The 17,320-nt window shown below is 56.6% G+C and overlaps 1 protein-coding gene across 2 annotated transcripts in view; it reads right to left on the reverse strand.

Moving 5' to 3' along the window:
- LOC111150865 (coenzyme Q8A) overlaps positions 1-15,691 on the reverse strand; it is a 36,117-nt gene extending 20,426 nt beyond the window's left edge. The window contains exon 1 of one of the 2 annotated variants that reach the window (XM_022508507.1): positions 15,598-15,691. The gene's annotated coding sequence lies outside the window, so the exon portion shown is untranslated. The remainder of the gene's footprint in view (positions 1-15,597) is intronic. The other variant, XM_022508508.1, reaches the window with a different exon arrangement.
- Between the last annotated feature and the right edge of the window lie 1,629 nt (positions 15,692-17,320).

Below are 17,320 nucleotides of genomic sequence, written 5' to 3' on the forward strand. Positions count from 1 at the left end.
AAGGGAGCATCTACTCATATTTACAAGGAGAATGAAGGCACAGGAGCCTGGAGAACAGAGACAACCCGCGGTTACCTGCCTTTGCCACTACCATCAGGACAGCAGCCACCAGGCCCCCGGCTGGAGTGCTCTCCACTCGCCATCATTTGGTCCTTTAGAAACAACTTAGTGACACAGGTATCACTGCTCCTCCTCCACAAAGGAGAAAACCGAAGCCAGAGTAGTCAACGATCCTGAATGGTGCCCCGAATGGTGGTCCTGGGGTCTGACCCCAGCCCGGCTCTGCCCTGTGCCCACCACACCAAGCTGCTTTCCTAAGCACTTGGCCCACTGGCCCTGGGGCATCCCCTCAGGGATGCACCCCAGTAAGGCACAAATGAACTGCCTACACCCTCAACAAAGCCAAGGAGGTTTCTGGAAGGTGACCATACTCTTGAAAAAGATAAAGGGGAGAGGCTAGCTGGGCCCATCACCTGCTGCCATCACACCCAGGGCTCTGATCTGGGATCCCACACTTTATGGCAATAAACAAAGCTGAGCCCCACAGACCAATGTCTAGGCCTGGGGAGAGAGCCCATAATGAGGGCTCACACAGGGCTCTGCCCGTGCTCAAACTGCCAGCCCCCGGCCCCACCCCCAGCACACAGGCACACAGGACGCAGTGCCCCTGCCTGGTCAGCCCACAGACCCCAGCAAGAGAGGAGGTTCCTGAAGGAGATGGTGGGGACATACAAGGGTGGACGGAGACTAAGCCTCAGCCACGCCTGTTCAGAAAGATCCTTGCTGGTGGCCCAGGGCACCCACTGTACCCCACTGTCCCCAAGTGCCCCAAATCAGACCTTTCCCTTGCTCACCTCTCAGTGCAATCCAGCTAACGAGGGCAGGAGCCTCCCACCCACGAGCCACAGTCTCCGATAATTCCAAAACCTCAGCTTGTCTGCTAATGGATCCCACATCTTCCATAGACCCTCCGAAGACCTATTTAATTCAGACTTTGTTTCCAGGCTGAAAATTAATTCTCCCTGAATTTCTCATGCGAGTTATAAGCATGAACGGAAGTGTCACTAGAGCAGAGCTGAGAAGTGACGTGGGGCTGATCTGCCCTGCCGGCGCTGACCTCACCAGCCCCCTGCACAGATCCACCGGCGATCCAACTGGAAGGCCAGCCTCCGGCCCTGAACGCTGCAGACATAGGCCTGGGACCCACTAGAGGCCCGTCTTCACTCCCCCAGCTCCTGAGCGTGGTGGCAATGAGCACAGCCCGCAGATAGGCTGGGATTACACCCACTTCACAAGGATGCTTTAGAAAAGTTTCTGAGGAAAAAAAAATGCTAAATAAACCAAAGTTTTTTTTTAATTCCTGCATTTGGGAGAAATGAGTAACAATTCTCCTGACTTGTTTAGTTCATGTATACTACTTTCAAGGGGACAAATGAGTAAGTCATCTAAAAACGGTCCACACTGAAAACTGGCTGTGGGGGCGCCTGGGTGACTCAGTTAAGCATCCAACTCTTGGTTTCAGCTCAGGTCATGATCTCAGGGTTCTGGGATCGAGCCCCATGTTGGGCTCCGTGCTCAGCAGGGAATCCGCTCGGAAGTCTCTCTCTCCCCACTCCTCTCACCTCACCCACACCCCTTGGCTCAAATGAATAAGTATTAAAAAAAAAAAAAAAAAGAACTATTTAGTTATGCCTTCTTCTGTGTGAACGATTGCGTCCTCATCCCCCGCAAAGCCAGGACGGGCCCGAGTCTGACCCTGAACGCAGGCACCAGGGCGGGGAGGAGGGCAACTCCAGCTAGCCCTCTGCTAAGTGCCAGTGTGAATAACATCGCAGAGATTCCATCGTCTTGCTCACTGTGGGGCAAAACCTGCTGTCCTCAAATCAACAGATGCTACGAATCAACACTTGGTCATTTGGGAGCCGATTCACATGTGGATGGCCAGGCCTGCCCTCACTTTGACAAATATTTATCTCTGGGCTGCTCCGGTCAGTACAGAGTCAGCCCTTCACACCTAATCAACACCAAGTACTTCTTTTTTTTTTTTTTTTTTTTTTGAGCAAGGGACAGCAGGAAGCGGAACAACGGCCAGAAGGCACTACCTTTCCAGAACTTTCCTCACCTTCCAGTTTTCAAAAAGTGGGTCTCAGGGATCTGAGGCACCAGAATCCCAGTGGGACTCAGAATTCAGTTACCCTGAAGTTTGCTGCAACTCCTGCAGGAATGCACGACAACTAGGCACTCGCCTACAGCAGGCACCATTTCATCATGATCTTAAGTAAATAAAAAGCAAAAGCCCCAGGGAACCTGGGTGGCTCAGTTGGCTAAGCATCTGCCTTAGGCCCCAGTGGTGATCCCAGGGTCCTGGGATTGGGCCCTGTGTTGGGCTCCATGCTGGGCACAGAGCCTGCTTGGGATTCAAACTCCCTCTGCCCCTCCCGACCCCACCCTACACCCCTGCTCGTTCTCACTCTCTAATAAATAAACCGCTTAAAAAGCAAAACCTTGTCTGCACCAGGACGCATCTACAAGTATTAGAGCCCTCCACCCACCCACTTCTCCTGCTGGCCGCTGAGCGGTTTCCACACCTCACCCGGAAGTAAAAGAGCAACTGAGCACACGGCTCTCTGCCTGCTTGGTAGGTGGACCCCAGAAGTCCCCAGTGTCGCCACTCTGCCCAAGAAAGGGACAGCCAAAAGTGCTGGGTGAGCAAACAGATGTGGGGTTTTGGGGGTGCCTACTAGGGACTAGCACCAAAACAAAAAGGCATTCAGTGATCCATCCCACATTCCAGAAGACTCCCCTTGGTGCTCTGGGCTAGTCCCTGCAGGCCCTGGTGACCCTGCCCTTGGCCCCAGGGCGCACACAGCTGTGATGCCATGCAGACACTTCTATAGTGGGACAGACACCAGGGAGAGGGCCAGAGGCCAACGGAGGCTGACACAGGAGGGTCAGAGGCAGAGGCAGCCGCAGACCCCCACAAGAGTCCTAGGAAAAGGGACGCAGGGTCCCAGCTCTGCCAAGGCTGTGGTCACTAAGTGTGTCATTCGCTAGTTCCTCCCTCTCCAGAGAAGAGAGCTCTGGGTGGCTCCCCTTTTTGGTCCTAACATGCTAAACTGCCATAAAGGATGGAAATAAAGAGCTTATCTGGAGAAAGAACAGAAATCGACACAGCTCACCACCCCCAGGGACAGAGGCTGGAAAACACAGTTCCCAAGTTCCGAGAATGCGCCAATGACCCCTCACTCTCCGACCTTCCTGGGGCTCTCAGGACACAAGCTCACTCCTGGTAGAGGACAGAGTCACCGTGGGTCACTCGCCTCTCCTCTTGAGGGGACCGCGAGCTGGAGACCTGGTGGGGATGTACCAAGCCAGGGTTGAATCGCCTTTGTGGCTTTACAACATGGTGTGGCCAAGCAGCTCGGACTGACCAAAGCCAGGGTAGTTCTATTTCCGAAACGCACACCCCGAGGGGCCCCGAAGCCTCAGGGTGGCTGGGAGAAGGACCCCAAAGGAAAGCTCTTTGTCTTGGGGAATGCGTGAAGCTTCATCCAGCCATCTGCCCCACACACGTCATCCCTACGACACCCCCATGTCCCATAGGCATCAAATGGCCCTCACCACCCCCACATCCCTCTCCCGGACTCCTCATCCTGAGGAATGTGACCACCACCCACTCCTCACCTCAGGTGACTCCCTGGCCGCCCCTGGCAGGACGACTGCCCCAGCCCCAAGCTGGCCCTCCTGCCCCTAGTCCCCGGCCCCTGCTCCCAAATCACTTCCAAGCTCTTCCAGGTTCCTAAGGGGCTGAAAGGACTCTCGTGACCTGGCCACCCCAAACCCCAGTTCATCTCCCTGTTCTCTGCACTCACTGTGTCTCAGTCAGGCCAGCCCAGCCCTCCTGCCGGCCTCAGCCCAGGAGCCAGGAGCACACTTCCCTCCCCATCCCCGCTCCTGGCCCAAATATCATCTCTTCTGGGACACCCTCCCCCAACACGTCCCACCCTAAAAACCCGCGCACGCACCCCCTGCCCCCACCAGCCTGTCCTTCCCCCAGCACAGCAGTGCCTGCTGTAAATCTGTCTGAGTCACTGTCTCCTCCCCCGAGGGGCTGTTGGCCAGAACCACACCTGTCTTTGCCTCTCCCGTTCCCAGCTCCCTACTCAACACAGAGCAGGCAGGTCATAAACACTCGGAAACAGAATGAACTCAGCAGGTCTCTCGAAGGCTCAAACAAGCTGCTGTGTGTGGGATGGGCTCACACCTGCGGGCTGTTTCATCTAGATCCAGAATCAGAGGCCCCTGGGGGGTGTGGCCGGAGGCAGGGTGCTCAGGCTTCAGGGGGCAGCAGAGTCCCCCAGGCGGCTTGTGAAAACCCAGACTGCTGGGCCCGCCCCCATCTCTGGGTCTGTGGGTCTGGGGTGGGCCCAGAAACCTGCCGAACTCACACATTCCCAGGTGCTGCTGCTGCCCGGGCTAGAACCCCACTTTGAGATCCCTGTTCTGGAGGACGAGGGGGAAAGGGAGCAGAGGTGGCCCACGCAGAGACCTGGCGGCAAAGATCCTTCCCAAGTTTCTCCCTGCTGCCCTTCCCCCAAAGCCTGGCTCTGTGGAAACCCTCCACCTGCCCTTTCTTTTCCTGTTACTGCCTCAAGAAGCTGGAAAAGAAATGAATGAGCTTAAAGACAAGGAGCCTCAGGGCCACCACAGGCCTTCCCGACTGTCACCTCCCACAGGGCTGCTGAAGGTCCTTTTCCAGAGGCCCCAGGGCAGGGGCACCAGTGGTCTTCTTCTGCCCCCTCCCAGCCAAGAATAAACTTTACTTTGGTCTGGAATGTTCTCAGTTTCCAGCCTGCATGAGCCCTGAAAAGTTCCTTTAGGTGCTTAAAAGCTTTCTTCTTTTCTTCTACTCTGAGTAAAAGAAAAGAAACACCAGGTGACTGTTTCCCCAGGGGACTCAGAGGAAGCTGTACGTCAGGAAGAGACCACCTCAGGACCCGAAGCCATAAAATTCTGCGGCTGTGCCCTTCCCCTCGGCCATCCAAATCACGTCCAGGGGCCAGTACTGGACTCTCGCAGGGGCTCTAGGCCTAGGGCCAGTGAGGGTGGTGAGGGCCACCCAGGGTCTCACCCGCGGCTTCAGAAACAGCCTCCCGTGCTGGCAACTGAACACACAAGGACAGACCAGGAAGACACAGAGACAAACAGCCCCTGTTGTCCGTCACCCACAGAGGGGTCTGGAGAGTCGCCTTCCTGCTGGGGGATAGGCCAATAGGGCCCCGCAGTCCCCACAGCTGCCAGTCACCCCCAGAAGCCCCAAACCTGCACGTCGCCCAGGAAGTCCCCCTTCCCCCGCAGAAAGGAGCTGGCCTCGGGACAGCTTCTAGGCTGAGGACCTCCCATTCCCTTGGAAGCTGCTTCTAGACTGGAGGGCTCTTTCTTAGAGCTGGTGAGAAGAGCAAACACGTGTGCTAGCACACACAAGGGTTTGCTGGGTAGCAGGCACTTGGACTGTCACCGGGTCCCCAGATGTCGCCATGCTGCAGTGCACTAACCACAGCTGCTATCCCTGAGACTCCACCATCCACCAGGCTGTAAGCGAAGTGTTCCCTCAATCATTCTTACAAGCTCGGTGCTGTTACCATGTCCATGTTTGAGATGAAGGAACTAAGGCACAGAGAGGTTCCGTAACTTGGCTAAAGTCACACAGCTTATAAGAACTGGAGCCAGGAAAGACTTGAGTCTGTCGGCTCTAACAGGTAAGAGGAAAACCCAAGCTGAAGAGCGTTGGGTACCCTAGACGGTACCCGCCTCCCAGGAGATTAGCACGCTTTCAGGCTTCCCAGGGTGCTGCCTCCAGGTGGGCACTGGGCTGGGGTGGGTGGCTCATCGAAGCAGCAGGAGAAGCTCCCCACTTTAACGACACTCAGGGCTCTGGTGCGCAGGGAGCAAGTTGGGGGGTGGAGGGGTCCTGAGCGGTGCCTCCTTCTTCTGGTGAACAAACAGAAGGGGCCTTTTAAATGCCCACCTGTCAAGCACAGGATCCTGACAGCAATTTCATTTTCTGACGAAAACTCCCCCAAGTTTTCTGCTTAAAACCTGAAAACAGTGCTTGTCCCACAGAGATGCTCCAGAGCCAGGCGCCCCAGGTTCAAATCCTGACTCTGCTGCTGAACTAAAGTCACCAAGTGTCTCTTTGTGCCAGTTTCCCCACAGGAGCGGGTCAGGTAACCCACACAGCAGCACACAGGGCCCCGAGGGGCTGGCACATGGAAGGGCTTCATCACTGTGAGCAGAGACGCTCTGGAAGGAGGTTCAGGCTCGGGAGACCAGACAATCCCACTTATTTATACCCCGGTGCTCGGGCCAGGGACAGAGTCGCGTCGGACTCCGTCGGACTCAGGGAGGGCAGTCCAGCCTCTGCGGGGGTGGGGTGGGGGGGCTGTGTGACTTGTTGCTGTGGTGCCCGGGGCGTGCTTAGAGGCCAGAAATAAACACCCGCTGGTGATCCTTACCACTGTCAACACCTCTCTCAGAGGAGAAAACAGGAAGCTTTCACGGTATTTTATGGAAGGAACAGTACTGGGGGGGGAGGCCTCTGATCCCCACGACCTCTCTGTCTGCACACCACCACACACTCTACCACCTAATAACCGTCCCCAAATCCACTTCGTCACGCTAAGCCCCTGCTCAGATGGCTCGAGCTGTCTAAAGGATCAACAGGAGATGCCCAAGCTCCTGGGCCTGAGGTTGGAGGCACCGCAGTCACGACCCCAGGCCTCCCACCCAGCCTCTGCTCACCCCCATGCCCGAGCACCACTCTGAGTGCGGCTCTGAGCCCCGAGCCCCAGCAAGCAAGCCTGCCCCTGGACCCCAAGCTGCGCCCCACCCCCTCTGAGGCCGGGAGAGCCCTGTGTGCAATGAGGCCAGCCTTGGGGCCTGGGAACCAGCTCTGCCCTGACCAGCTGGCCAATGCAGGCCTGCTCCTGGGCCACACAGGAACCTGTTTTTCACCTGGAAATCACAGCAGCATCCAATCTAAGCAGAAGAGGCGAAGTACCCCGAAATGTACAGACACACCACATTTACTCGAGGGCGTGAGCTGACCCTTAGCTCTCGGGGAGTCTTCCCCTCACTGTCATCTTCCAGGCTGGCCAGGTCCTGCCCTGCTCTGCACATCCCCTCTCTGGCACACAGATACCTCTTCTCTCCAGCCCAACTCCAAGTCCCTGGTGGGAGGCTCCTATCTCTGACCCCGACTCCTTCCCCACCCACTGATCGTGACCACAGGAACGACCACTGTCACTGCACTGTCGCGCAGGAAGGTGGACAGGGCCCTGGGTGGGGACCTGGAGCTGTGGTCGAGGAGTTTCCTCTAAAGTGAAATCAGGTATTGAAAGGGGTCTGTTGAAATGCACAGGCCGGGTCACCACCTCACAGACATGTCCACACTCTGAGCCCTTTAACCAGTGACAGTGTCAGCTTCCAGGGCAGAGGGGGCTTTGCACGTGGGATTCAGGTAAAGATCCTTAAGACAGGGGATTACCAACATGGGCCCAAATGATCACGGGGCCCTCATGTCCGTGCGAGGGGTGACAGAAGCAGCGGCTGGAGAGCAGGTGTCAGACAGGTGGGAGGCCGGCCAACCCCTGGAGGCTGGGAAGGCCAGGGTCACTTCTGTCCTGGAGCCTCCAGAAAAAAGACATCCCAGCTCGGGCTTCGGACCTCCAGAACCATCAAATAACAAATCTGCAGTGTTTTAAGTTGCTGGGTTTGAGGTAATCTGTTACAGCAGCCATAGGAAACGAATACGGAGTCTATTTTTTTAAAGGAAAAAGAGGGGCAGGCTGTATTCTAGAATAATTTCCAGATCACTCTTTGGTCACCCCACAAACAGCCCTGGGTGCCAAACATGTGCCAAGTGCTGTGCCTGGGGCTGGACTACCCCGGAGCCAGCTCAGAACACACTCCTGTTCCCAACAGCAGAGTCCCGCTGGCTCTCAGGACCAAGGTGCCCCACGGCTTCTGAGGCTCAGTTCAACATCCGAACCACTTCTGAGGGTCCGCTGCCCACAAGGCACCGTGCACAGCCTAGGGGTGCCACAGAGCCCACGGAGCAGGCCCTACTCCCAAAATGCTTTTCACCAGCTTCACCCTCTTCATCTTCCAAAACACTTCCACTTCACATAGACTATTCCAGAGAAATCGCTTTAGTCAGGAGTGGCAAACACAGACCCCTCTGTGTGCCCATCACTTCACTCAACTCCCTGCCCGCCCACAACAGGTGCTGTCCCTACGCACAGCGGGGAGCGAGCTCAGCAAGGAGCAGACATCTCCGCGGCTCCCAAGGGCGTCAGGCGCTGGGCCTTCCACCCTGGTCTGACCGCAGGCTCCAGCCCTTTCCTTGCTGCCCAGGAGGCAGAGACGAAAGCAGCTAAGAAACCTGCCCCACAGCAGTAAATCAACATTTTAAATCAACAGTCTCCTGGAGACACAGGAACTCTGGAGCTGGCAGGGCTCTCAAGGGGCAACTGGCCTCTCAGAACTGCCCCTTCTGGAAAGCTCCCAAGGTACCTGCACTAAGAGCATCAGCTTCCCAAAACCAGCAGGCCCAGCCCCTCGGGGCTGGCTTGAATCTTGTCTCAGACACAAAGGGCAGAGAGAGGCAGAAGCCCCACGCTGAAGGCCACCTCACCGTGTGCATAACCAGAAGGTGACACTGGGCACACGGTCCTCAGATCGCCACGCGGACACCCAGTACCAGCCTTTACTAGCTGCCCCTCCACATACCACACCAAGCCCAGACAGGGACGCTGCTGCCATGTGTGCATACAAAGCCCAGGGCTTTTTAGAACCAGGGACCCCACCCAGACAAGAAACCACCCTTGACAGACAACTGTACTCAGGGACAGAAACGGGAAGAGGATCACCGGGGTTAGGTCACCCCCAATGCCCCAGTGCTTCTGCCAGAATGGCCTCCCCCAATGCACACACACATACATGCACACAAACACACACACACACAGGGGTTTTCCTACTTCCATGTACCTCCTACCCACCCCCAGAATACCACTTCCTCTGCCCAATGACAGAACAGCAGACCCTGCAGAATGATAGGCCTCCACCCTCATCTCCGTCTAAACTCCCGCATCTCTTGATGGCCTGGGGTCACCTCCAGCTGGCCTGTGTGACCGTGCAGCAGTCCCGTCTCCCTTGCTGTGCGGTGAGCTCCTAGAGAGGGGACTCTCTTACCCAGTTCTCCATTCCCCAAGGGGGCCGCCCCTGGAGCTGAACACCTGTCTGCACCCACGGTACTTGCTAACTGATGGAGCCCCGACACCTGGAATCCAGGGGTCCCATCCCCAACCACCCTGAGACACCCCCCACACACACACAGCGGCAGCCCTGTGCTCACAGGGTGGGGGTAGAGGACGAAAACCTGGGCGCTGGCACTGCGTCCACGGCCCCCAGGGCACCCATGCAGGACGAAGCACCTCTAGTGCTTGCTGTCCTGCCCCACTCCTTGCTTACGAGAAATCGAAAAGGAAAAAGAGGGGCAAGACGGCAGGCCTGGCCCCCCAGCGCAGAGGTCCACACTGGTCCCACCTGTATGTGGGGACCGGCCCCACACTTTATCACATGTTGGCAGTGAGCATGCATAGGAGCAAGAGCCACAGACTTCTCCCCGACCTCAGGGACAGGACATGTTTGCTCCGGCTCCCATTAAATAGTAACCGCCTGTGGGGCACAGGGCAATCCACTCCAACCCCAACCCTCCTGCTGGCCAGGGCCAGGGCCACAGGGCAAACGCACCAGGCAGGAGGAAGGAACTCCAGGCCTGACCCCAGGCTCTGGACCTCACCTGAAGAGCTGCATGTGTGTGTGAACAATCCCCATGACCTTGCATCCAGCCCCACTGATGGCAGGATGTCCCCACCAGGCCTCTAGTACCCAGATGGGGGCAGTGTGGGGATGGAGGATGGACGTCGAGCCCCCCCACTCCCAGGGACACCCGCCACGTGTGACCTCGGGCACACCCGCCCTCCTTCTCGGGCCTGTGCTTCCTCGTTTCCCTCTGTTCAGAAACCCACAGTGGTCTCCAGCTCCCAGAGACTAGGACCCATGCATCCCTGGAGCACAGGAAGCTGTTCATCCCTGGCCAGGGCTGTTCGGCACACGCAGAGCTCACAAGGTCTGGGAAGAATGATGCCCTAGAACCTAGCGCCACCCCGTCCAGGCACCGCAAGAGACCTAGTCGGGAGACAGACCCTGGGGGCAGGAGGGTGTCCAGTCTGGGTCTCTTATGCCTCCAGGAAACCCACCACCCTGCCCCTCCACCACACTCGTTCACACACAGGCACATGCTCATGCACACACGCATGCACCTGCACTCACAATCACACCACTCGCCACACTCACGTACTCACACTCACACACATCCACATGGGTACACACTCGCGCACTCATGTTCACAATCCACTCACATACCCAAGCCCACACTCATGCACCTGTACTCACACACATGGACACCCACCACTTATGCACTCATGCTCTCACACATTCATGCTTACATACTCACCTGCTCTCACATTCACACACCCATGCACTCTTGTGTACTCACACACCACCTCACACTCCCACAACTCACGTACTTGCACTCACCTCCGCAAACATGCACACTCGTGCACTCGCAAAGTGGCACACACACACTCAAGGACTCACACACATACTTGCACTCACATGCACTCACGCGCACACTCACTTGCCCACCAGGAACCACCAGTTCCTCAGCAGCGGGCAGAAGCAGGGCCTGGTGGGCGGGAGGGCACCACAGGACGCCCGCCCTGCTTTCTCTTCCGGCGCCCCAGCCCACGGGGCTCCCATCCACACCCTGCAGCTGCCTCCTTGCTCCCCGAGAGGCAATGTGCTGTGCGCACCCCCTCTAGCTCACCTCTCAGAGCCCTCAGAACCAGCCTACCCCTTCCAGCCCAGCTCCTCCCCCTCCTCCACAAGGTCGCTCCCCACCCAGCCTGCTTCTGCCTTCACTCTCTCCTTCCAGAAAAACGTTCCCTCTCACATCCACAAACCCTCTCTCTCTGCCTTCCTGGGCCAAATATAAAAATTCCCCTGCTGACTGCTCCTCCCTGTGCCGGAGTTGCCCTAGGTCTGTGCATCCCTGCTGTCAGCCGGGGCAGGCCATCTCAACCACCAAGGCGGTTCTAGAACGAACCCAGTTACACACGCACCACAGCACCCCTCGAAGTCCCACAGGCACCAATGAACGGGCATAGGGAACGTGTCTGGAACAGAACTGTTCTACACCTCACCTGTAGTAAGGATTATGTGACCATTTAGATTTACTTATTATGAGAGAGAGAAAGTGTGTGTGCAGAAACAGGGGCCGGGGGTGCAGAGGGAGAGAGAGGATCTCACACAGACCGCACGCTGAGCACAGAGCCTGATGCGGGGCTCGATCCCTCCCTCCCAGGACTCGAAGATCATGACCAGAGCCAGCTGCCCAACCGACTGGGCCATCCAGGTGCCCCGACATCATACATGTCTCTCAAACTGCACAACTACTTAGTAGGAAGGGTGAATCCACCACACACAAATTAAATCTTAACATAAGGGGGGGGGGGGAGTGGAGTCCCAGAGGTACCTCAACCCCTTCGTGTCTAGAACATCACCGTCTGTCTTCCCCCAAACCAGCCCTCCTCCTGCACCCCATTTTCTGCAGGGACACCGCCATCCACCCCAAACAGCTCCTCCCCACAACTAGAAACCTCAGCCGTCAGTGCCCAGCCAGCCACTTAATCTGGACCTCCACCCGCACAGATTTCTATTCTCTCCAATCCACGCCTCGCATTCCATGTCCCCACCTGCCCCCGCCCTCGCTCCGCCATCCCCCACATGGGACGTAGGCCACACTCATTTCTCACAACCCGCCTCACTGGTCTCCCTGCCCGTTCCGCACACACCAGCCCACCTTGGCACCCTCCCCAGAGCAACACCCACTGGCCGCCAGACCTTTGCCCCCGCTGGCCTCAGCCTCTAAGCACTTCTCTCTGGGGGGCGGGGCGGGGTGGGGTGCACCCACCTTTCAGGCCCCAGCAAGCACTCTCCCAGCCTTTCTCCAGCAGAACCAGCTTGTGTTCCACCCTGGGTCCCCACAGCAGAGGGCCAGTACCCCCTGTGGGTCCTGCCAAGTTACAGCCCCCGGACTGTGCACGTATCAGGGCAGGTGGCTCACACTCAGTCTCTGTCTCTGTCTGTCTCTCTCCGGGGCCCTCTGGGCTGCCGCTGGACTCAGGAGCTGCGGGTGCTCAGCAACCCTTCTGGCCTGAACGGAATTCAGCTGGAAACTGCTGCAAGTACAGAGCGAAGCCCTCTTGGCCCCCGACCCCAGTGCTGAGAGAAAATGTGTGGAAGCACTGCTCTGCCTCACCTGAACTCACCCAAACCATAAGGGCGGGGCACACAGTGGTCCCTGGACCGCTAACAGCCCCCAGGAGTGAGTGCCTAGAAACTTCCACTGCAACTTAGCAACGCCGAGCCATGTTTACTGCTGGGAAGTCTGGGAAGCACTGACCCCTGACCCTACCCCCGCCAAACTCCTGCCTCTTCCTGCTGAAATCCTGCTCATCCTCAAAGCCCCCGCCAACGCTCCTCCTCCAAGAAGCCTTCAGTTCCCACCCAGAGCTCCTAGTCCAAACCACACTGAGGGCCCTTACTATAAGGTCCCCCAGTTCAGGGACCCAGGAGCCATTCACTTCCACATTCCCAATGCCGTGCCTGAGGAGGTCAATCCATCGAGAGGTGTTCAATGAGGAGTAAAAACCAGATCCCCCTACAATTCCAGAGTGGGCTCTTCCTCAGGGGCAAGGTGTGGAAGGGCACTGACCCTCAGGGCACACAGGGATTTTTCCAGGTTTGGACTAAGTGTAGTCCTTTTGCCCCAGCCCAGGTAGGATATGAGGACATAAAACAAAAAACAAAAAACAAAAACCCCACAAGTCTAGGACTTTCGGGACAAGAGCACAGTCACTATTCTATAATACCCCGAAATGTAAATCTGAGCGAAAAACACTTGGCTCTCTCATGAATCTTTTCTACATGCACCCACTGAAAATAAATCACTCCCAAGTATGAAGAATAAAAAGACATTTTCAGGGTCATTTCCAACTTAAAATACTCTGTGGGCCCCTGACCTCAAAGCAAGAGGTCAAGGGCTCAGGAACCTGGAACCACACAAGGAACAATATCCTTGCGGACAGACCAGCGGGTACCCATTCAGCTTTGTAAAAAGTGTGGGCAGAAGCCCCCCTCTCACGTCCTGTGCCCAGGGTACTGGCCCTGCCTCAGGGTCCCCGGACTTCACCCATCCCAGAGGAGCCACTCTTGAAGATGTGGGCCCTTGAACTCCCCACGCCACTCTCTCCCTTCCACTGGCTCCAAGTTCCTGGCCGTTACTCGGCAGGAATGTACGAAGTATTTCCAGACACCACTGTCAGATCAAGATAGCGCTCTAAATATTCCTGTCTAATTTTGCACACAGCTCTTGTTTCAAATGACAAAGATAATGACTCAGTGTCCGTAGCTCTTGGCGGAAAATTATCCTGCCAAGTTTGGACTTCTCTAAACTTCTTTTTGAGAAAGGAGAAGTGAGCTCTCCGTCCAGATCCTTTTCCACTGGCAACAAAGGGAACGCAAAAGACTGCCTACCTAACCAAGGAATGTAACGGGAAAACCCAGGTACACACCCACAGGATGAGTGAACAAGACAGGGAAATTCATAGGAGGGAGAAGCTTAAGATAGCCTTCCCTGCTCTATGCCATAATCACTGTTTTTCAGCTATTCTGCATTCCCCGTTGCTTTGGTACTTAGAACTTTGGGAAATAAACTCCAGGTTATATTTAGGGCAACATCTAGACTCAGACGTAAAGCATCTTTCTCTGCATCTTTGACACCGATGCTTCCATCGACCACAGAGGCCCTTTACAAATGATACAGGTGTCCGTGCTGCAAGCTCTCATGGAGGGGCACACAGCACATGTAAACATCCCCACACGTCAGCCTCAAATGCAGCCAGTTACTCTGCACACCCAGGGCCGGCCCCTTCCCACATCACAAGACACAGGAAGATGACTAAGGTATCACCTTGTGGATAACGGAGTTTGCCTTTCTGCCAGGGTTCAGAAGCTTGAACTTGTTTGGTCACTGTTTAAAAACTGTCCCATGGTTATTTCACATGCCTACCCCCCACCTTCTTGCAAAGTCTCCAAAGACAGAAACCACCAGCCTTCTCCTTTTGCACTCTGGACCCAGCCAATCACTGCCTTGCATCCAGCAGGCAAAGTGGATGCCCATGAGTTTCTATCTCCTATCGCTCTCCTGTCCCTCCAGGCGCAGAGGTGGGGTCCCCTTGGAAGCCCACCTATACGGCTTCTATCCCTGGTTTAGGGCAGGGAGCACAGCACTACCCTGGGCCAAACCTCTCAACTACTCATAGGCAGGTCCCAGCACACCTCTCTGGCAGCACTAAAAGACTCTTTAGAGTCTTAGCTCAATGGTTCTCAACCAAGGGCGATTCTGACATTTAGGAGACATTCGGCAACGTCTGGAGAAATATTTGGTTGTCACACTAGTATGTGTGTTGGGGTGGGGAGCTGCTTCCAGGCTCTAGTGGACAAAGCTCAGGTCACCCTCCCACAGCAAAGAACTGTCCAGCCCAAACGTGGAGTCTGAAGACTGGAAAGCCCTGTCTCAGGCGACACACAGGGATGTGCTCAGACCACCTAGGTCACTTTTCCTCTGAGGTGCACAAGGTTAGGCCAAAAATTCTAATAACCCTTGCCTGCATTACTTGCAAGGCGGAACAAAATACCCAGAGCCATCGCAAGAGTCTTAAGGATTCTGCTCCTGTGAACCAAGAGCACCCCCTTGTCTCTTCTCAGAAGGGCCCTCCTGGAAGGATGACTTGTCCATCCACAACAGGACAGCAGGCAGGCTGGTATCACGCATATTCTCGGCTCCTTTGGTAACCACTTAAGCTTGGCAGGCCCGGCTCTTGGGTCTTGTGTCACGCACACCCAATGCCCCAGGAAGCAAGACATGTGTTCCAATGGGCTGTGCCCGGCCAGTCGAGAGCCCCTCGCCCTTCAGTAGGCTGGTACCTCTCAGCCACGTGGAGAGCCCCAGCACCCAGGCCTGATATGGCAGCATTCCTGTCCCCGAGGCAGACGGGCACACTGCGTGTGGCGGGGAGCTGGGGCTAGGGAGAGGCAGCAGCTCAGGGAATTTAGCCCAAAGGCCCAGGACAAGCGAACGGAGAAAAGGACCAAGAAGGGCCCCCTTCTCCAAGTACACCCTGAACCCCCGTGAAACCCGACAGCGGGGCCGGGCCACGGGAGCGAAGACCCTGAGACAGCCCGGCCAGGGAGACGACCGGGAGGGGGCTCAGAAGAGGCAGGCGCGGCGGGCGGACGAGCGGAAAGGCCACGGGAAGCCGCCGCGGTGGAGCTGGACGCGGGAAGGGCGCGCGCGAGTGTAAGGCGAGGCCCGCTGTGCCCCCGGAGCGCGCGGCGGCGCGGCCTTACCCCGCGGCAGTAAGCGGAGCTCCGCGGTCACCTTCGCGCCCCCTGCGCGCGCACGCCAGCCGCAGCGCCGGCGTCGCACGCGCCCCGGATCTGTTTACCGACTCGCCCGCGCCGGGGCTCCGGGCGTCCGCGGCCCCGCCCCGCGGGCGCTCCCATTGGCCGCACCGCCTCGGCCGGCCACACGCTGCGTGGCGCGGGGCAGCGTGCTCGGCCCGTGCGCTCGCGCCGTGGCCAATGGGGACCGAGGGCGGAGCGAGGGGAGCCAATGGGAGGCCGTCCAGCGCTCGCGGGCAGGGAGGAGCCCCCTCCCCCTTCACCCTCCGCGCTGCCCTTCGCCCTAGTTGGGAAACTGCGGCTGCGGGCCGCGCGGAGGGGTGTTCCCGGGGCCGGGGCCGGGGCCGGGGCCGGGGGGCATGGACCTGGGACCGACCCTCCGCCAGCTCTCCGCCCCGGCCGGAGCTCACGGCGCCTCTCCCGCCTCCCGCCCCGCCCTCCAAATATTAGTATGTCCTGCAGTGGGTGTGTGCATACCCCCCGCCCCAATAACCCAAGACGGCAGTGCTTGGGGCGTTCGGGTGGGAAGCACGACGCTCCAATAGTCCGTCGGCGATCTCCAGAATTCTTCCGCATGACACAAAGAGAGACGGCACCTAGTTTTTTCCACCAGCATGCAAACCCAGTGAGCTACCTCTCACCGTTCACCTCATCCCCGGCTCTCTGCTTCCGTTTCCAGCAAGGTTCATGGAAGCGTTACCTGTATTCATTTTCTCTTACTTCCTTCTCTCGCATTCTGCCTGAACCCATCCGGTCAGCCCTCCCCCCGCCCACCCCCAGAACAGTGCACCTGGCACCTCCATGCTGCCAGAACCAAGCAGTCGGTCCTCAGGGCTCATCTAAACAGTCCCTGGCAGGTGACACAGTGGGCCACGCCCTTCTGTTTTCTCGGTGGTTGCCCTGGGGTGTAACTAACATCCTGGTCCAAGTTAATACGAGCTTGATTTCAATAATACACAGTAACTTTGTTCCTCTATATCTCCATTCTCAAGCCCTCCCATGTTGGTATTGTCCTACAATTACAGCTTTATACGTTACCCAACCCTACAGATGACGTATTAGTGCTTTATGCCATTAAATCAGGCGAAAAAATAAGAGTTACAAACGAAAAATACACTTGTGCTGCCTATTATATTTACCTATATAGTTTCCTTTAGCGGGGTTCCTTGTTTCTTCATGCAGATTTGATTTACTGTCCCTTCATTTCAGCCTAAAGGATTCCATTTATTTATTTATTATTATTATTATTATTATTATTATTTTTACAGGGCAGATGTGCCCCAGTCATGAATGCCCTTGGTGCTTGCTCGTCTGGCAAAGTCTTTTTTTTTTTTTTTAAGATTTTTATTGATTTATTTGACAGGGATAGAGATCACACGTAGGCAGAGAGGCAGGCAGAGAGAGAGGGGGAAGCAGGCTCCCTGCTGAGCAGAGAGCCTGATGTGGGGCTGGATCCCAGGATTCTGAGACCAGGACCTGAGGGGAAGGCAGAGGCTTAACCTACTGAGCCACCCAGTCACCCCCATCTAGCAAAGTCGACCTGTCCTTCATTTTTAAAGGATAGTTTTGCTGGTTATAAAATGTTTAGTTGAAAGGGTTTCTTTCCTCCAGTGCTTTAAACAGATCATGCCATAGCCTTCTGGCATCCATGGTTTCTGATGAGAAATCA

Source organism: Enhydra lutris, unplaced genomic scaffold (genome assembly GCF_002288905.1).
Source record: "Enhydra lutris kenyoni isolate GAN:26980312 unplaced genomic scaffold, ASM228890v2 scaffoldscaffold24, whole genome shotgun sequence".
Classification (NCBI taxonomy): Eukaryota; Metazoa; Chordata; class Mammalia; order Carnivora; family Mustelidae; genus Enhydra; species Enhydra lutris.